Below are 21,733 nucleotides of genomic sequence, written 5' to 3'. Positions count from 1 at the left end.
TAAAATCACTACTTGTCACCAAGTTCACAGTCACTGTCCTTCAACATAGTAAGATGCTGTAGAATCACTACTTGTCTTCTATGTGTTGCACAGCCCTCTCCGTGCTCCACACACACTATACATGCTAATCGTAATGCCCCCTTTCTTTTCTTCCCACCTTTATCCCTCCCTTCCCACCCATCCTCCCCAGTCCCTTTCCCTTTGGTAACTATTAGTCCATTCTTGGGTTCTGTGCTTCTGCTGCTGTTTTGTTCCTTCAGTTTTCTTTTGTTCTTATACTCCACTTATGAGCGAGATCATTTGGTACTTGTCTTTATCCGCCTGGCTTATTTCACTGAGCATAACACCCTCTATTTCCATCCATGCTGTTGCAAATGGTAGGATTTGTTTTTTTCTTAGGGCTGCGTAATATTCCATTGTGTATATGTACCACATCTTCTTTATCCAATCATCTACTGATGGACATTTAGGTTGCTTTAATATCTTGGCTATTGTAAATAGTGCAGCGATAAACATAGGGATGCATCTGTCTTTTTCAAACTGGAGTGCTACATTCTTAGGGTAAATTCCTAGAAGTGGAATTCCTGGGCCAAATGGTATTTCTATTTTAAGCATTTTGAGGAACCTCCATACTGCTTTCCACAATGGTTGAACTAATTTACATTCCCACCAGCAGTGTAGGAGGGTTCCCCTTTCTCCACAACCTCACCAACGTTTGTTGTTGTTGGTCTTTTGGATGGTAGCCATCCTCACTGGTGTGAGATGATATCTAATTGTGGTTTTAATTTGCATTTCTCTGATGACAAGCGATGTGGAGCGTCTTTTCATGTGTCTGTTGGCCATCTGAATTTCTTCTTTAGAGAACTGTCTATTCAGCTTTTCTGCCCATTTTTTAATTGGATTATTTGCTTTTTCTTTGTTGAGGTGTGTGAGCTCTTTATATATTTTGGATGTCAACCCTTTATCGGATCTGTCATTTTCGAATATATTCTCCCATACTGTAGGATACCTTTTTGTTCTATTGATGATGTCCTTTGCTGTACAGAAGCTTTTCAGCTTGATATAGTTCCATTTGTTCATTTTGGCATTTGTTTCCCTTGCACAGGGAGATATGTTCAAGAAGAAGTCACTCATGTTTATGTTTAAGAGATATTTGCCTATGTTTTTTTCTAAGAGTTTTATGGTTTCATGACTTACATTCAAATCTTTGATCCATTTTGAATTTACGTTTGTGTATGAGGTTAGACAGTTATCCAGTTTCATTCTCTTACATGTAGCTGTCCAGTTTTGCCAGCACCATCTGTTGAAGAGACTGTCATTTCCCCATTGTATGTCCATGACCCCTTTATCGAATATTAGTTGACCATATATGTTTGGGTTAATGTTTGGAGTCTCTATTCTGTTCCATTGGTCTATGGTTCTGTTCTTGTGCCAGTACCAAATTGTCTTGATTACTGTGGCTTTGTAGTAGAGCTTGAAGTTGGAGAGTGAGATCCCCCCCACTTTATTTTTCCCTCTCAGTATTGCTTTAGCTATTCAGGGTCTTTGATGTTTCCATATGAATTTTTGAACTATTCGTTCCAGTTCATTGAAGAAAGCTGTTGGTAATTTGATAGGGATTGCATCGAATCTGTATATTGCTTTGGGCAGGATAGCCATTTTGACGATGTTAATTCTTCCTAGCCAAGAGCATGGGATGAGTTTCCATTTGTTAGTGACCTCTTTAATTTCTCTTAAGAGTGTCTTATAGTTTTCATGGTATAGGTCTTTCACTTCCTTGGTTAGGTTTATTCCTAGGTATTTTATTCTTTTTGATGCTATTGTGAATGGAATTGTCTTCCGACTTCTCTTTCTATTAGTTTATTGTTAGTGTATAGGAAAGCCACAGATTTCTGTTAATTTTGTATCCTGCAACTTTGCTAAATTCCGATATTAGCTCTAGTAGTTTTGGAGTGGAGTCTTTAGGGTTTTTTATGTACAATATCATGTCATCTGCAAATAGTGACAGTTTGACTTCTTCTTTACCAGTCTGGATTCCTTGTATTTCTTTGTTTTGTCTAATTGCTGTGGCTAGGACCTCCAGTACTATGTTGAATAACAGTGGGGAGAGTGGGCATCCCTGTCTTGTTCCCAATTGCAGAGGAAAAGCTTTCAGCTTCTCACCATTCAGTATGATGTTGGCTGAGGGTTTATCATATGTGGCCTTTATTGTGTTGAGGTACTTTCCCTTTATACCCATTTTGTTGAGAGTTTTTATAATAAATGGATGTTGAATTTTGTCAAATGCTTTTTCAGCATCTATGGAGATGATCATGTGGCTTTTGTCTTTCTTTTTGTTGATGTGGCAGATGATGTTGATGGATTTTCGAATGCTGTACCATCCTTGCATCCCTGGGATGAATCCCACTTGGTCATGGTGTATGATCCTTTTGATGTATTTTTGAATTCGGTTTGCTAATATTTTGTTGAGTATTTTTGCATCTATGTTCATCAGGTATATTGGACTGTAGTTTTCTTTTTTGGTAGGGTCTTTCCCTGGTTTTGGTATTAGGGTGATGTTGGCTTCATAGAATGAGTTTGGGAGTATTCCCTCCTCTTCTATTTTTTGGAAAACTTTAAGGAGAATGGGTATTATGCCTTCTCTGTATGTCTGATAAAATTCCGAGGTAAATCCTTCTGGCCCGGGGGTTTTGTTCTTTGTTAGTTTTTTGATCACCGCTTCGATTTCGTTGCTGGTAATTGGTCTGTTTAGATTTTCTGTTTCTTTCTGGGTCAGTCATGGAAGGTTGTATTTTTCTAGGAAGTTGCCCATTTCTCCTAGGTTTCCCAGCTTGTTAGCATATAGGTTTTCATAGTATTCTCTAATAATTCTTTGTATTTCTGTGGGGTCCGTCGTGATTTTTCCTTTGTCGTTTCTGATTCTGTTGATTTGTGTTGACTCTCTTTTCCTCTTAATAAGTCTGGCTAGAGGCTTATCTATTTGGTTTATTTTCTCGAAGAACCAGCTCTTGGTTTCATTGATTTTTGCTATTGTTTTATTCTTCTCAATTTTATTTATTTCTTCTCTGATCTTTATTATATCTCTCCTTCTGCTGACCTTAGGCCTCATTTGTTCTTCCTTTTCCAATTTCGATAATTGTGACATTAGACCATTCATTCGGGATTGTTCTTCCTTTAAATATGCCTGGATTGCTATATACTTTCCTCTTAAGACTGCTTTTGCTGAATCCCACAGTAGTTGGGTCTTTGTTTTGTTGTTGTCATTTGTTTCTATATATTGCTGGATCTCCATTTTGATTTGGTCATTGATCCATTGATTATTTAGGAGCGTGTTGTTAAGCCTCCATGTGTTTGTGAGCCTTTTTGCTTTCTTTGTACAGTTTATTTCTAATTTTATGTCTTTGTGGTCTTAAAAGTTGGTAGGATTTCAATCTTTTGGAATTTACTGAGGCTCTTTTGCGGCCTAGTATGTGGCCTATTCTGGAGAATGTTCCATGTGCACTTGAGAAGAATGTGTATCCTGTTTCTTTTGAATATAGAGTTCTGTAGATGTCTATTAGGTCCATCTGTTCTAGTGTGTTGTTCAGTGCCTCTGTGTCCTTACTTATTTTCTGTCTGGTGGATCTGTCCTTTGGAGTAGGTGGTGTGTTGAAGTCTCCCAGAATGAATACATTGCATTTTATTTCCTCCTTTAGTTGTGTTAGCATCTGTTTCACATATGTTGGTGCTCCTGTATTTGGTACATATATATTTATAATGGTTATATCCTCTTGTTGGACTGAGCCGTTTATCATTATGCAATGTCCTTCTTTATCTTTTGTTACTTTCTTTATTTTGAAGTCTGTTTTGTCTGATACTAGTATTGCAACACCTGCTTTTTTCTCTCTGTTGTTTGCATGAAATATCTTTTTCCGTCCCTTGACTTTAAGTCTGTGCATGTCTTTGGGTTTGAGGTGAGTCTCTTTTAAGGAGCATATGGATGGATCTTGCTTTTTTGTCCATTTTATTACTCTGTGTCTTTTGATTGGTGCATTCAGTCCATTTACATTTAGGGTGATTATTGAAAGGTATGTACTTATTGCCATTGCAGGCTTTAAGTTTGTGGTTACCAAAGGTTCAAGGTTAACTTCTTTACTTCCTTACTGTCTAACTTAACTCACTTATTGAGCTATTATAAACACGGTATGATGATTCTTTATTTCTCTCCCTTCTTGTTCCTCCTCCTCCATTCTTCATATGTTGGGTATTTTGTTCTGTGCTCTTTTTTGGAGTGCTCCCTTCTAGAGCAGTCCCTGTAAGATGCCCTGTAGAGGTGGTTTCTGGGAGGCAAATTCCCTCAACTTTTGCTTGTCTGGGAATTGTTTAATTCCTCCTTCATATTTAAATGATAATCGTGCTGGACACTGTAGTCTTGGTTCGAGGCCCTTCTGTTTCATTGCATTAAATATATTATGCCATTCTCTTCTGGCCTATAGGGTTTCTGTTGAGAAGTTTGATGATAGCCTGATGGGTTTTCCTTTGTAGGTGACCTTTTTTTTCCTCTCTGGTTGCCTTTAATACTTTGTCCTTGTCTTTGAACTTTGCCATTTTAATTATTATGTGTCTTGGTGTTGCCCTCCTTGGATCCCTTGTCATGGGAGTTCTGTGTACCTCTGTGGCCTGAGAGGCCATTTCCTCCCCTAGTTTGGGGAAGTTTTCAGCAATTATTTCTTCAAAGACACTTTCTATCCCTTTTTCTCTCTTCTTCTTCTTCTGGTACCCCTGTTATGTGGATATTGTTCCATTTTCTGGTACCCCTGTTATGTGGATATTGTTCCATTTCGATTGGTCACTCATCTCTTAGAATTCTTTCATTCCTGGAGATCCTTTTATTTCTCTCTGCATCAGCTTCTCTGCATTCTTGTTCTCTGTTTTCTAGTCCATTAATTGTCTCTTGCATCTCGTCCATTCTGTTTTGAAGTCCTTCCAAATCTCGTTTTATTTCTGTATTTTCCTTTCTTATTTCTTTTATATTTCTCTTCAAGTCCATCGGCATGGTTATGACTTTTGTTTTGAATTCTTTTTCAGGAAGACTGGTTAAATCTATCTCCCCAGGTTCCTTCTCAGGGGAAGATGTAGCAGATGCCGAAGCTGTCTGGGTTATTCTTGTCTGGATCAAATTTTTTTGCCTTTTCATGTTGATAGGTGCAGTGGAGTGCTATTGACACGTCTATCAGCTTTCCACTTGGCTCCTTGCCTTTCTTTACTCGGACAACTGCGACCCCTAGTGGCTTGTATTGGGCAATTGCATGTAGACTGGGTCTTTGTATCTTGCCCGGCTGGTACGGAGGAAGCTCCATTGCTGAGGGTGTCGCCAGCCTCAGGCTGCTAATGTGCTACAGCAGGACCCCGGAGGGGTAATGGACGGGGGGCTGTTTGGCTGTTTACCTCCATGAGGAGTCTCAGAGCTCTTGCCCAGGGGGTTAGTGTGCCCGGAGTGCCCTGGAATTACAGCTGTTGGACTGTGACCTGGGATGTTTCCTTCCAGCTGTGGCGTCCCTGTCCTTTTAAGACTTTCAAAAAGCACTCGCTTTTCTTTGTCGACTTTGGGCATCGGCTTTGGGACCTGCTCAGAGGTCTTGATCTCCTGTTTCCCTAGTTTCCAACACCCCACGCATGCACTGTGTCTGCACTCTGGTGCGGATGGCTGGGGCTGGGTGTTCAGCAGTCCTGGGCTCCCTCTCCCTCCCCGCTCTGACTCCTCTCCTCCCGCCGGGAGCTGGGGGGAGGGACTCTCGGTTCCCGCCGGGCTGGGGCTTGTTTCTTACCCCTTTCACCAGGCGCTGGGCTCTCGCAGGTGTGGATGTAGTCTGGCTGTCATCCTGTGTTTTCTGGTCTCTCTTTTAGGATTAGTTGTATTTGTTGTATTTTCAAAAATATATATGTTTTTGGGAGGAGATTCCCACTGTCCTACTCACGCCGCCATCTTGGCTCTGCTTCTGAAAAGGAAATTTTAATGAATTTTGCATCATGCACTTTCTACATATATTGAAAATATTATATTTTTCTTCTTTACTTCTTTGATATTGTCAACTACATTGATTGTCAAATGTTGAAGAAGCCTCTTATTTCTGGGATAACTCCCATTTGGTCATGATATGTTGCTCTTTTTATATGTTGCCAGATTAGATTTGCTGATATTTTGGGGCTAATTTTTGCCTCTATGTTCAAGAACATTATTGTTCTGTGGTTTATTTTCTTTGCTTTTTTTTTAAAAATATGGAACGCTTCACGAATTTGTGTATCATCCTTGCACAGGGGCCATGCTAATCTTCTCTGTATCGTTCCAATTCTAGTATATGTGCTGCTGAAGTGAGCTGTGGTTTATTTTCTTATAACATAATTTTTTATTTTCATATCAGGGTAAGGCTACCCTTAATATGAGCTAGAAAGTGCTCACTCCTCTTCTATTTTATAGAAAGATTTGTATAGAATCAATACTATTATTTTTTCCTTAAATGTTTGGTAGAACTTGCATGTGAAGCTATCTTCTCAAATATATACATATATATATGTATATATATATATATACATATATATATGTGTAATTTTTTTCTATGAATTAATATTCTTTATATAACTATAGGACTTTTTTGCCTGAGTCATTCATTAGTGATCTCTGGTGTCTTTGTTGTCTTTCAGGGAATTTGACCATTTTATCCAGATTGTGGAATTCATGGCCATAAAATTTTTCATAATATCCATTGTTTTTAAATCTCTGTAGAATATTTAGCGATATTCACTGTTTCATTCCTGGTTTTGAGAATATACATCTTCTCTATTTTTTTTCCTGTTCAATATGACTAGGAGTTTAACAATTTATTAATCTTGTCAGAGAAGTAGCTATTTCTTTCATTGATTTTACTTAGACATTTTTAGTTTTGAGTCTCATTAATTTCTGTTTCTGTATGTCTATCCTTCTTGTTGTTTGGGCTTTGTGTACCTTATTTGTCTATTTACCTAAGTAGAAGTTAGACAACTGATTTTAAACCTTTTCTCTTTTCTAATGAAAGCATTTTATACCATGAATTTCTTTTTAAGCACTACTGTAGCTATATTCCATACATAGTAGGTATTTATTCTAATTCATTTCAAAATATTTTAGTCATTTCCCATAACATTTAGGAATGTTATATCTTCTTTGTGAAAGATGCCTGATCCCTTCATCATTATGTAATGTCCTTGTTAATCCTGTTAATATTTTTTCTTTAGTGTACTCTTTTTAAGATTAATAGAGCCAGCCTGGATTTCTTCTGGTTTGCATAATGTCTTTTTCTATTCTTAGAAATATCTTTAAAGTCATTTTCTAAGAGACAGTATATAGTTAGGCCTTGTTCTTTCATCCAATAAGTTAATTTCTGGTTTGGTCTGGTTTTTTTAAACCATTTGCACTTAATGTAGTTAACGATATGGCAGGAAAAAATATCTACCATCTTGCTACTCACTTTTTATTTGTTCCATCCATAACTTATCTCATTTTTCCTCTTTTTCTGCTTGACTTCAGATTTTTTTCAGTCTATTATTTCCAGTGTTGACATATTATTTGTACCTTTAAAATATTGTTGCTTGTCCTAGAAATTACAACATACACCTTTCATTTCAACAATTTACCATCCAATATTATACACATTTGTGTAGCAATCTATAATAGTGCACTTCCAGTTGTCCCATCTATGTTCTGTGCTTTGCTATCATATAGTTTACTTTTATATGTAATGTGAACCCATTACTTATTTCTACTATTTTTGCTTTAGAGCTGTATTTCTTAATCTTCTGTCATTGTTGTCTCACAAAGGAATATTCCTAAATATTCTCCCAACCACTCTGCAAAGAAATTTGTTATCACATAGATACTGTGTATCCATGTGCCATATGTATAAATGAGCCTTATACATTTAAAAAATGCTCCTATTCTAAGAACTAATTTTCATCCTTTAATAACAATATCATGTTGAGATTTAGTGCTTTAGATAACTGTTTCTCAGCCTTGACACTACTGAAAAGTTCTTGGCTGAATAATCTTTTGTTTTAGGGACTGCGCTGCTCACTGTTGGATGTTGTGTCCCCCTGGCCTTTACCCAGTAGATGTTAGCAGTATCCCCCAACATTAGTGACAGCAAATCTTCAAGTATTGCCAAATGTCCCATGAGAACCAAAATCTCCCCTGATTGAGAGCCACTGATTTAGATAATTTTCCTTTAAAGTGATCAAAAATAAATTTTAAAAAAGGACTCTTATTATGTCTCCTAATTTTCACCATTCCTGGAGCTTTTATTTCTTTGTACAGATTTGTTTCTATAGGTATCATATTCCATGTTCCTAAAGAACTTCCTTTAGTATTTACTTTAGTACAGGTTACTGGTAGTGAATTCTTTCAGTTCCTTATTTGTTTCAGATACTGTCCCTCCTTAATTTTTCTCTGGTATAGAATCTGAATTGATAGGATTTTTCATTGTCTTCATCTTCTTTTAATTTAACACTAACAAAGTTATTTCATTGTCCTCCAATGAAAAGTCTGCTCTATAATTCTCATCTTTGTCCTTCTGTATCTAATGTGCCTTTTGATTCTATGTTGCCTTCATATGTTTCCTTTTATATGATTTTAAGCCATTAAATATGATATCTAAAGTGGTGTGTGTGTGCGTGTATCTTCTTTCATTTCTCCTGTGGTAGAGAAAAGGGTGTGTGGAATTTTCCTGCTTGAGAGTTTGAAATTTTTGAATCTGTAGTAACACTTTTTTATTATTTTTGTCTTGTTCAGACTTTCTTCTTCTAGAATTCCTATTACCAGTATATTAAAATGTTTGAGAATGTCCCACAGGTCTTGGTGCTATTTGTATTTGTTATTATTTTTTCTCTTTATATTCAACTTTGCTAACTTATATTGTCTTATCTTCAGTTCATTAATTATTCTCTGGCTGTGAGAAGTCTGCTTATCAAGTCATCAAAGGCTGTCTTTGCTTCTGTTACCAAGTTTTCTTAATTGTAGAATTTCTATTATTAATATTATTTTTTTCCTTTTATTCTAATTTATATTATCACTGACAGTAGTGCAAGTTCCCTCTCTCATATAGTGTATGCCTAAGGGTTTTTCTTCTATCCCATCTTCTTTTTTATAAAATGAAAGGCTCACATTCCCAGGTTTAGCAGATTCTTGCAGGATAGGCATCAGATTTAATATTCATACTTCTCTGAATTGTTATTTTAGATTCATTTTTGGTTTCTAGAACATATTAACGTATAAACATAGGGCAAATGTTTATACTTAATATCCACATACCTGCCACTTGTATTCTACTATTAAGGCTTGTTTTGTTATGTATCTAATCATTTTACTATCCAGCCTCTTATTTTTAAGGCATTTGAAACTGAATTGTTACAGTTTTATTTTATTTTAATTGTAAGCTTTACATACAACAAATTGCACAAATTTTAAGTGTACGTTCATTAGTTTTGACAAATGCTTTTATCTTTGTAATGAATCCTACTATCAAGACATCAAACATTAGTATCTGTTCAAAAAAGTTTCCTCAATTCCATTTGCAGTCAGTGCTTGCCTCCACCCTTAGGGATAATCACTTTCTATCCTTTCTGTCTTCAAAAATAGATTATATTTTTCTGCTCTGGAATGCTATAAAAATTTATTTTTACTGTATTTGGTCTTTGTATAAGATTTCTTTCACTCAGCATAATGTTATTGAGATTCATCCATGTTGTTGTATGTATCAGGAATTTGTTTCATTTTATTGCTGAGTAGTTTTCTGTTTGAATTTATGACAATTTGTTTATCTATTCTTATGTTGAGGTGCACCAGACCTGTTTCTTTTAAGTACAGTTTTTGAATTTTATGATTAAAGCTACAACAAACATTCATATTCACATATTTTGGAGGAACACTTTTCAATTTGCTTAGGTAAGCTTCTAGACTGGCATTGCCATGTAAATGGGGTGGCATATTTAATTTTATAAGAGATTGCAAGAGCTTTCAAAGTGGTTTCACTAATTACACTCCTGCCATGGGAGAATGTTTCATGTTCTCATCCACATTTAGTGTTAAAAGCATTTTCAAATTTAGTCATTTTGACAATTGTATGTTACCTCACTATCATTATAATTTTCATTTCCCTGATGATTAATAATGCTTATCAATTTTTTCATGTGTTCATTGGCCATTTGTATGCCAAGGACATGTTGTTCTATTCATCTCTTTTTTTTAATTGGATTTTCTGTCTTTTTATTGTTGAGTTGTAGAAGTTATTTTTATATCCTGAACACTAGCCCTTTATCAGATATGCTATGAATCCTACTTTTTGATACTTAGCTATATATTTAACTTGCTTAAATACATATTTTTAGGACTTTTGTAGTGGAAATTTTATTGGGATATTTCATTTTTTATGTTACCTTATATTAAAGGGGAAACTATATGGCATCTTATCTGCCAGTAGGTATAATATATTTCTGTTAGCTATAGAAGATAAAGGCTTGGGGAAATATGTTATTATGTAATTCCTACACCAATATATATCACAGTCATAATCAAATACTTCATTGCTGAATTAGATATAAAGGTGTATTTACTTTAGGTCACATATATTAAACATATGGTAGCCAGAACTATTCTAATATTAAACAATAAGAAAATATACCTATATTTGAAAAATATATAGTCTGGATGAAAATAAATAAATAATATTGAGGTAGGACCAGGACACAGGACAAGCAACATGATTGGTTTTCCTGCCTATGATGAAAAATGCCTATACATAAACAGCATGGTAAGAACAGTAGAGATTCCATCTGAAGGATAAGATTCCACTTTAAAAGCAGAGAGTTAGGAGATAAGACTCCTAACATATTGTTTGGTAATAGCCAACAATCTATCATAAGGCAGGGCAAGCAGCCCTAAATGATATGTTCCCAGTGCTTGAGGGTAACCACTATCTTGGAGAAGAATAGGATCAATAAATTCCTTGTGTTAAGTTTATCTTACAGAATTATCTGGGGGACTAACTATGGATGATGACAACATCTCTCACCAGAGATAGACATCATGAGATCACATGACAAGCCTATTTGTTACAGGTTGAGTTTGTTCTCCTTGGTTCTTGGCTCCACCACAACAAAGAATGGAAAGTCAGAGGCACAATAGTGAAGCAGAGTGCAAGTTTTTTTTTTCAAACATTCTAAGGGAGAAGTGGGCCAAGATAGACAGAGGCCCCAGACTTTTAGAGGAGGGTCTGTTTGTTATGACCTAGCTGGCAGGTGACTCTTTGATTGACAGGATGAGGTCATTTGATTGACAGTTCTAGTTATAAACCCATTCCTTTTGGTACAGATGTCTTCTTCCAAAATGCACACAGAAAAGCCTATGGTGGCAGGGGAGCAAAACCACAATTTTATTTTAATGAGATTATGATGAGGTGTGGTTTGGGTGGTTCTTGGTTTTGTTCAATTGTTCCCATATTGGGACATGGGTGGGACTGGTTTGGCCTTGTCCCAAAAAGCAAGGAAGTTATCTCCCTGAAAAGACTTTGCTGTCTTCACATGTGGGACCCCCTACCTGGACAGTTTGGCAGTTGTTTCCTTGAACCTTATCTTCCCCTTTCCCTAGCTGCTCACATCTATTTTTCTACCTAACACTTCTAACACCTTTATTCCATTCTTGAAAATTGTTAAAAGACACAAATCCCCAGCTTTTAAGCATGACTCTTCTCTGAGGTTGCCCATACTCCCCTTTCTTTGAGTGTCTACTCTTTGCTTTAAATAACACCTTTTCACTACTCAACTTGTTGTGTTTTGTCTCTGTGCTCTTCCAGTGGTAGGTGTTTCGTTACTTTGCTATTTCATTGAATTTTCTAGACATTATAAGACTTCACTCTGTCTCTATTCTACTCCAGACAAGTAGGGAAGAGCTACTGTTATCTCTGATTTGGGGTGACAGGTTCCTATTACTTGGATGACCAGAGCAGGACTGCAGCTGTACAGTCATGTTCTTTAGTAGCCTGCCCCAAAACCTCCTTTCTTTGCTTTTGGGAAATTCTCAGAACATATTCTCACTCCATCCAGTGCTCTGCAGCTCCCCCAAATCCTGGGGTGGTAGGGGCTTAGTTCCCACACCATGCAGATTCAAGCAGACACTGGATGCCAGGTGACTCTGGCTCCAGGTGCTGGCAAGGGATTTGCCCTATGCTGAGCAGGAGTTCGTTGAACTTCCCTGTCCTTCTCTGCTCTTCCTTGCTCTCTAAGGCCTGAACAGCCGCTGCCATTTACTACTACTCTCGCCCTAATGAATTCCTTCCTTACCTACACTTATCCTAACTGTTTGTGAATTCTTTCTTGATCAGACTCAAGAACCCTCCTGGACTGAGGTTTCACCAAGCATGCAGAAAAAGTCTCCCTGAATTGGACTGCCCAACAACAATATGATTAAATAGCCAAAAATGTATAAAACCACAAGTCAACAAATAAATACACAGTTGTGTCTGTTGAATATGAGTGGTTCTTATGCACAGAAGATAAGGATCACTGAAGGCTAACATAGGTATAGTAAGTGTCACGAAGTCGCAAGGGACCCTAAAGTATAATTTGTATATAAAGGAAGAAAGTTTTTGAGTATATGCACAGAGGTGGAGAGAATCATGATATCTTCACAGGATAGACATTGAATTCACATTTGGACAGTGAAAATAATACCATGCTATCAAGAACTTTGCAAGTCAAAGCAAAATACAAGAATTTAATAGAATAGGTGAGAAAGAATCAGCACAAGTTCTATATGTGTAGTATGAGGGGAATCTGGAGTGCTACTAACAGGGTGGAAGTGCTATTTTAAGCAGACTGGGTAATACTACAGGTAGCAAAAATTATGTAACAGGCTGAAAGGAAATGGCAGTGGTTCAAATGTAATAAGAAAGAACTATTGGCCACGGTTAAGGCTGAGGGAAGAGAGATGGATGCACAGTAGTAAAGATGACTCAAAGAAAAGAATAACCAGTATTTTGTGACTGACAGGAAAAATGTATAAATGATAGTAAGTGATCTTATTTAATGAAATATAATAACTGTGTAAAAGTTTCTAGTGTGGCTACAATAAAATCTTAAATTTTAAACCAATCAAATAAGTTGTCCAGTCCACGTAGACAGATGTAAATTATATAAAATCTTTTGGGTATGCAAATGTGACTCATCTCACACCTACTCGTTTTTCCCACAAAGATTATTGAGAGTGCTATTTTGAGGAACTTAATATGTTGATCTGAAAATGGGCATATCTTGTAAAGGTATCTTTTGACTTTCTTATTAGCTGTGTTTCCTTTGTTTTTTACTGCTTATTGTCATCCCTCAGGGGTTTATTTCAACACCTGGTGTGTTCTTTGAAAGATGTTTCCTTGCTTAGCATTCTTATTTTAATACATGAACATCTGGTAAAGGTTTACTTTAGAAATCCTCTAGTCAGAGTTCATCTGCTTCTAATATTTTACTTTCTAACTTTACATTATCCTCCTGAGGTTACAGGACAATGACATTTTAGCATCAGAAAACAATTATTTCTGACGAACCTTTAATATTCAAGATGATAATCAACTGGATTTATTGGATACCTATTTTTTGCTCAATACTCTGATGAGCCCTGAGAAGGAGCACAATATGTTATTTCATCCTTGTTCTCAAAGAGTTTACAACCTGGTTGGGAAAAAGATAGAGTGAACAAAACAAGGTAATGTATCATAAAACATTTTATTTTGTGGCCTTACAGAAATAAATAAATGAAGGTTGAAGAAAAGAGAAAAGGTTTCAAAAAGGAGATGTAACTTGAACAAAGGATCTTCTTTGGGAAGACAGAAATTAAATTATACATCATTATTATCAAGATAAATATAATGCAGTATCACTTATTTTTTTAAATTTTATTGCAGTTTACCCCTAAATTATCCTTGGTCTCTTTTTTTAAATTATAATATAATCCTTATCAAATTCTTTAAAATTATAGGCTCAAAATGTTTGTGATCTTTTAGCACTGATCGATAAACGTTTAAAATTTCTTAAGAGAGGTAGGTTCTATTTTAACTGTGTTTCCTGCATTAAATGTTACGATGTCTACTGAGAAACTTTCTGCTGGTAAGAAAATGTCTCATAACCTTTTATTAACTTAATTTTATTTGCTTTATTTGGAGCAATTAGGAAAAAAATATTTCGGCCACTAAATCCAAGCCACAATTTTACTCTTTCACTCTGCTAATAAAACTTTAGCCAATAAAATGTTCATCATTTTAACACAAAGTACACTTTCCCATTTCATTTAGTATTTTCCCATAAGGAAAAGAAATAGATGGATTTCACAAATATAGGATACAAACTTATATTCATATTTATAGATCAATTTGCCCTTCTTGGTGGTATTTGTTTCATACAACTAGTACTATCTATACAGGTTTAACAGTCAAGTTTTGTTAAGTAAGGTAATCCTATGGCAGTTTCTTCACCCTGCCAATAATCTACCGTTTATATATGTCATAGCACATGTTTACATTTAGTACAGGTTTAACACAAAGGTGAAATTAATTTTAAGAGGTGAATAAGTCTTTCATCTGAAAATTCTGTTTTAAAATATATAGAAAAAAATAAAAGCTTTCTCTTGGTCTACCAAAAATAATATTGTTATTTATTTCACAGTGAAAGAGAAAAATGGAGTATTCCCATATTCCCTATGATTTCTGGCACTCAGAATGCTAAGAAATAAATTCAAGACAAAAGTTGCAGAAGAAAATTAAGGAGTAGAGAGAGTCAATCTACACACTCTTTCTCACTGGCAATTTTATATAGGTGTCATTTTCAGAGTAATCATATAACTTGAGGCTGTAATTCAAGAGGGATGTCCATCTACCCAATGCAGAATGAAATGCTCATTACCTATTCACTGGGACCTAGCCCACTACAATTTTACATTGTAAATATTTGGGATAAATATTTACTGAGCCCTGCACTTCTAAAAATATGGAACATGGAAGTCATGAAGGACTTCTTCAGCATCCACACCTAATCAGTCACTCAGTTCTCAATAGAATCCTCAATAGTATTTTACATCTTAAGTACCTCAAATTTATTCTCTTTGAATATGGTCTTGGTTCAGCCCTAAATCATCTTTTTTCCGAATATAGACATAAGCAAAATCTGGCAACAAAAGGATAGATAGCTGAACATGTCTCTAGCCATGGGTATAAGGATTGCCTCTCTCCATATACACAAATGCACATGCATGCACACACTTGTGTGCATGTATATGTGGAAAAAATCCAAATATGTGTGTGTGTGTGTGTGTATGTTTACTAAATAGAATTGACCAGTTTCCTAATATCAGTAGTGATGAAAGCTCAGGGGTAATCAAGATCCTTTTCTTTATTTGTGTTGCTTTTGCATTCCCTCTAATCCTTGTCTATTTCTCCCTTCTATGCTGGACAACACTTCCCTATGGTAATATCAGACATGATATGCTAATTGTAGAGACTCTCTGAAACCTCTTCCTATCTATTCTTTATAATATAAAGACTTTATACCTTGAATACAGTTTTTCATCAACTGCATTTTATGACTTTAGCTATTCTTCCTCTATTTTGCTATTTCACCAGCAGCAAGCTAAATCTCAAGATATGCAAAATCACCTTATATTCAAAAGCACTATGCAAAATGTTTTTAGTCTTTGAATAATTTTTTCAAATATCTTTTGTTCTGCATGTGAAATGAAAGAATATTAAAGGCCTTCTTGAATTAAGGTGGAGAAATTGTGTTCTAGACTAAGTAGTGTCTGGACAAATATTGCCACCATTCTAAGAAGTATTTTTTTTCTGTTTTTCTTTCCCACCATTAAGCTCAGAATCCTGAAACCTCATATTTCCCATCATAAGTTGTGGTAAATGCTTGAAAGATCCTTTAACATTCTAATATTTCACAATTTTAAAGTTAAGAGTTCTTTGCTTTGGAATTAAAGGCTTTACTTATTTGCTTAATTTTGATTTAAAATAAACTGGAGTGGGTACTAAATCTGAGTAATCAATCTTGAATTTTTTCATGTTGTCTTTTAATAGCAAATACTGTTTTTCTGTGTATGTGTAACTAAAATTTGTTCTGTATTATAGTTGTTTACAAATGGCAACCCATAAATATATCTGCTCTTGAAAATCACCAAGCAAATTATAGTCCTTGATACTCGTGTGACCCAGATATAATCAGGATTCACATTTACCTGTCCATTCTTTAAGGTCCTTTTCTCAACACATCCTCTCTTTCACTGGTAAATGTGACCAAATAGGAGTGACTACGGATGGATTGTATTTACTTTTATTAGATGTTTTTCACTCATGTAGACATTTATTATGAATGTGTTATTAATTATTTTTAATCTCCTTTCATCTATTTATTAAGATATGAGTACTTAGATAGTTAGACATTTTAAACAGCCGTGTAAAAAACTGAGAGCACCAAGGAGGCCAACACAATTTTCCAGCCGATTGAGGGGGAGTTTCAGTCTTTTATTTGATTCCATAGATAGTTGCTGAACAGCAGTGTCAGTCACACTGAAATGCTAAAATGGACCTCAGCCTCAAAGTCCATTTTTTGTATCTGCAATATTAAAAATGAAATGCAGTCATAGGAAATAGAGATAGGAAATAATTTTCCTCTTGTATTGCATGTTTCTACATTTGTATGAAATTCAATTTATTTGGGGGTTGAAGGGTTGATAGAAAGAGGGGAAAAGAACCAAGTATATATAAATGCAAATTACCTAAACAGAAATCAATACTTATGAAAGAAAAAGTGTCAGTTTCTATTCATAAAATCATCACATTATTATACAATAGAAAAAAAGGATTTTATATGAATATATGATATATATCCAAAATATATAATATCTATCAAGCTATATTTTTAATATGTAAAAAATATTCCCATGATACAAATTCCTGTGCTGTCTGAAAAGCTAAGAATGCTCACCAACCACCATATCTCAGGATACGTGCTAACACCGAAGCATGAGAGATAGTAAGAGGTTCAGAGGCAAAAGCAGACATTAGAGAAATTGCAGGTAGCTCAATATACAGAATAGTACATACAGCGCAGGAAATAGAGTTAGCAGGAGCCACAATATTAATAACCAGAAAACTCAGACTTGATCCCAAGGACAGAAAATATTTGGCAGTATTTAAACAAAAAAAATGACATGACTAGATTTGTATTTTGAATGGTCCTCTAACTGCAGGGAAAACATGGACTTGAGGAGGCAAACCTAGAGGAAGGTGGTGTTATCATCCATCAAACAAGAGAGGATACCCTGAATTGTGACAGTGAGCATGAAGTCTCATGTGGAATAGCTCAGCCGTGGGATGAACCAACACCCTTTCCAGTGGAATCCTAGTCTAAGAGGCAGAAAGGATTTCACCATGTGTTGAAAACAACTGCTATCCATAGGGAATAGGAAAAGAGGCTTCTCTGGAGTGAATCATCTACAGCCTAAATTGACTAAATCTTTTCTCAGAATTTCTTGTCTTCTACTTATAGAAACAGGATAGCAGACTACATTGATCCATTCCATATCTACAATGTTGTTTTAGTTTTGAGTCCTTGGGAAGCTTATTAAACCTCTCTGCCTCAATCTCCTCATTTGTAAAATAGGGTTAACAATACTATATATGCAGTGGTATACTGGTAACTGTTCAACTGGCTCTCTGAGGAAGGTAAAAGAAAAAAAACATTTTGTAGTGTATATTGATTTCCAGGTTGTAAATTATTTCCACTGCACTCACTTTCAAACTACTACAATTTGATATCAACTGACTTACAAAGGACACCATCAACAAAACAAAAAGACAACCTACAGGATGGGGGAATATATTCATAAATCATTTATCCATTAAAGGGTTAACATCCAAATATATAAAGAACTCATACAACTCAACAGCAAAAAAAAAAGGACAACCTGATTCAAAAATTGTAAGAAGACTTCAACAGACGTTTCTTCAAAGAAGAAATACAAATGGCCAACAGGCACATGAAAAGGTACTCCACATCACCAATCATCAAGGAAATGCAAATCAAAACCACAGTGAGATATCACCTCACACCAGCTAGAAAGCCGCTATCCAAAAGACAGGAAATAACAAGTGTTGGCAAGGATGTGAAAGAAAGGGAGCCCTGCTACACTGTTGGTGGGAATATAAACTGTTCCAGCCACTGTGGAAAGCAGTACGGAGGGTTCATAAAAGCTAAAAATAGAAAAATCATATAAACCAGTAACTCTACTTCTAGGAATTTGTTCAAAGAAAACCAAATCCCTAATTTGAAAAGATATATGCACCCTTATATTTATTACTGTATTATTTATAATAGCCATATATGGAAGCAGCCAAAGTGTCATCAATAGATGAATGGATTTAGAAGATGTGGTACATATACACAAAAGAGTATTATTCAGGCACAGAAAAAGAAAGAAATCCTGCCATTTGCAGCAACATGGATGGACCTAAAGGATATTTTGCTATGTGAAATAAACCAGATGGATAAAGCAAATACCATATGATTTCCCTTATTTGTGGAGTCTAAAAACAAAACAAAACAAAATGAACAAAACAGCAATAGACTCATAGACACTGAGAAGTGACTAGTGGTTACCATGCGGGAGGGGTTGGGATAGGTGAGAAGAATAAAGAGGCAGAAAATCTCAGTCATAGTATAAATTGGTCATGGCATTGGAAGTGCAACATGGAGAATATAGTCAATGGTTCTGTAACATCTTCTTAGTTGACAGATAGTAACTGCACTATTTGGGGTGACTGTTGAATTATTGTGTTGTATACTTGAAAAAACTATTATGTATATCAACTAGACTTCACTTTTTAAAAATTCCTGAAAATTTAACTATGGACTTTCAAAAGCTAGTAGCGGTCTCCTCTTGTGGATCTCTGTATCTACCTCATAAGAATGTTGTTAGGATTAAGTATGCAAATAAATTCAGGACTCTTACTGTACTGCTTAGCACATATTGAGATCTCAATTATGTTAACTGTTATTATACTGTAACTGATCATTTTATCCAACTTTAATTATAGTAATGTAAAAAAATAAAATTTGCTCTATTTAAAAATTAATTTTTAGAAATCACTTGTGCTTTACAGATTTCTAACTGAACAATATTTGAAAAATATCTCTTATTTCTGATAATCTCCCAAACTCACATACTCTTATCTCAGTGAACTTTGGGAGATTGCTTCTAATTATTTAGAAGAATTATTTCATTTATATCATTAGGTTTACTGAATTTATATCAAGTTATCAAAGAAAATTCAACAATGAATTCTTTTGAGGCTTTTTGAATGTGTCTTTACACTGCAAATAATTTTGGTTACACTTCAGATAAAGTGTTATACCTGCACCTATTCATCTTGAAAAATAATGAAGTATACACTTAAAAATGAATTCTAAAATACAGATTCTTACTAGAAAAAATGAAGTACAAGTCATTATCCTTCACCAAATCAGAATTGCATAAATTCATGTTTCTTTTACTCTATATAAAAAAACATTTTTGTATAAAATATTATCACTGAGAAATTCATAATTAGGAAATTAGTACACACAAACAAGTATAATGAAATTAATGGGAAGAAAATAGCTTCACTCAGTACTTTTTAATGACTACTACCTTATAGGAATAATCATTTCTAGAGCAGGATTTGTGAAATTACCCAGAAGGTAGAATTTTGACAGAGGACATCTTATAATTGCTACAATATCTTGCTAAAAGACCTTGCCAGAAAGCAGTTTTACCTGAAAACTAAGATACCTGGAACAGTAGGAACAAATAAATTCAAGGGGACATCAAAAGGAAAGGCTTGGAATCAGATGCTCTTAACCATGAAGGAGTTATGCTAGCATGATAAAATTTCATCATGGGGTTCAAAAATATGTATTGAACTCATATTTTAAAAGTAGCAAAATTCTAAAGATAATGCCTGGAATGTATATTCACTGTATTAACGACTTATATAGATACTTCACCTTAGATTTTTTTCATTTTCTGCAATATTTTATTAATACATGCTCTCAAGTATATAATAAACTACTGCTTATTTAAATAAAAATGATCAAGATATTCAAATTAATCCTAGATTATATAAGAAGTGAAAGAAAACTACAAATTATGTTCACATTAACGTATGATTTTGTGAGTAAAGAATAAGCTTGGCAAAGGAATAGCTCCTAAGTGCCCACGTATTTCCCACCCATTTGTGGTTCTCAAGCATCCACCATGTACTAAGTCCAGTATAGATTGTTTTTAAATCCAGCAGAACTTTCAGTTTAAAACAGAACCACGGCAGTTCACTTTCCAGGAGCAATACATAATAGCAGACAAATCTGCTTCTGAGATGCTACTTTTTCATGTTTCCTCCCCTTAATGCTTACATATAATGTTTGAAGATATATTAAATCTCATAAAATAGGACAATTGCTTCAAATCTAGTACTAATGGTAAAAATTGTTTTCTGATAAAAATAGTAGCTTATGTTAATAGGTAACATTATACTTTTACTAAGAACCTTAGGATCAATGCAAAGCCCAGTAAAAGCACTGCATTTGAATATATTTCTTGACATATACTGAAAATACTCTACCCTCACTGTTACTACTGAGCCAGAGATTGCCAAAGCACAGCACCTTGTTTCATAAAATGACAGAAGCTCTACAGAGTTTCTGGGAGAGCCGAGGAGTAGCAGGTCATCGGAATGATTTGTTTGTTCATTTATTCATTTCCTACTATGCACGAGGTTCTAAGGATGTAAAAATGAAATTTTCAAACAAATTAAATAGATCGTGGCCTTAAAGAGTTCATACTCTACTAGAGAAAAAATTACGCATGGAAATAGAAGATAATACAGTTGTAAACCCAATGATAGAGGCAACCCATTTAACGTGGAGGGAAAAAGAGGAAGGGGCCCTTAGATTGATTGGGAGGCTGTGGTGGGATGGGATAATGGTCAGAAAAGGCTTCCTAGAGGAGTTGATGCCTGAACTTAGTTCTAAAGGAAGAATGAGAAAAAAATGCAGAGGGGTCAGAACGGCGTTCCCAGCATAGGACACAAACAGCACGTTACGTGTGTAAGAACTACAAGCAGTTGATTATTGATATTTGTTTTGATTAGACACCCTTCCTCAGGGCTGTATGGAGGATGAATTTGAAGAGGAGAGGCTGGGAGCAAGAGACAGTAAAGCTTCTGGAGTGGTCCGGGTGAGCTATGATGGCCTGCATTTGGCAGTGTTAACAGCCATGGAGAGGGGGTTAGAATCACTCTGTGTTTATAATCAATAGCAGTGACTGAATGTATGGAACAAAGAAGGAGGAGGGAGCATCAGGATGACTACCAGGTGTCCGGTTTGATGGTGCCAGTAGCTGGGACAGAGAAATAGGAAGAGCAGCTTCAGGAAGAAAGGTGTGTTCAGTTCTGACATGATTTGTTTGAGGTACCTGTGGGTCACATCCAGGTGGGATTGTACAGTGAGAAGCTGGATGTGAGTCTGGAGCTCAAGCAAAAGCTAGTTACACATTTGGAGGTCCTCATCATAACAGAGGACTGTGACATCAAAGGGCAAAAAGGCAGGGACATTTCACTGACCTTTTGTTTGGGACTTTGTAGATATTACC

General features: G+C 35.4%; 1 non-coding gene across 1 annotated transcript; it reads right to left on the bottom strand.

Annotated features, from left to right (window-relative positions):
* Nucleotides 1–6,252: 6,252 nt before the first annotated feature.
* LOC118932041 (U6 spliceosomal RNA) lies at nt 6,253–6,357 on the bottom strand. Its single transcript, XR_005032595.1, has one exon. It is a non-coding gene; the product is annotated as a U6 spliceosomal RNA (small nuclear RNA).
* Nucleotides 6,358–21,733: the final 15,376 nt, after the last annotated feature.

Source organism: Manis pentadactyla, chromosome 12 (assembly GCF_030020395.1).
Source record: "Manis pentadactyla isolate mManPen7 chromosome 12, mManPen7.hap1, whole genome shotgun sequence".
Lineage (NCBI taxonomy): Eukaryota > Metazoa > Chordata > Mammalia > Pholidota > Manidae > Manis > Manis pentadactyla.
The sequence above is the reverse complement of the archived record's forward strand: the minus strand, read 5'-3'. Positions and strand labels throughout refer to the sequence as shown.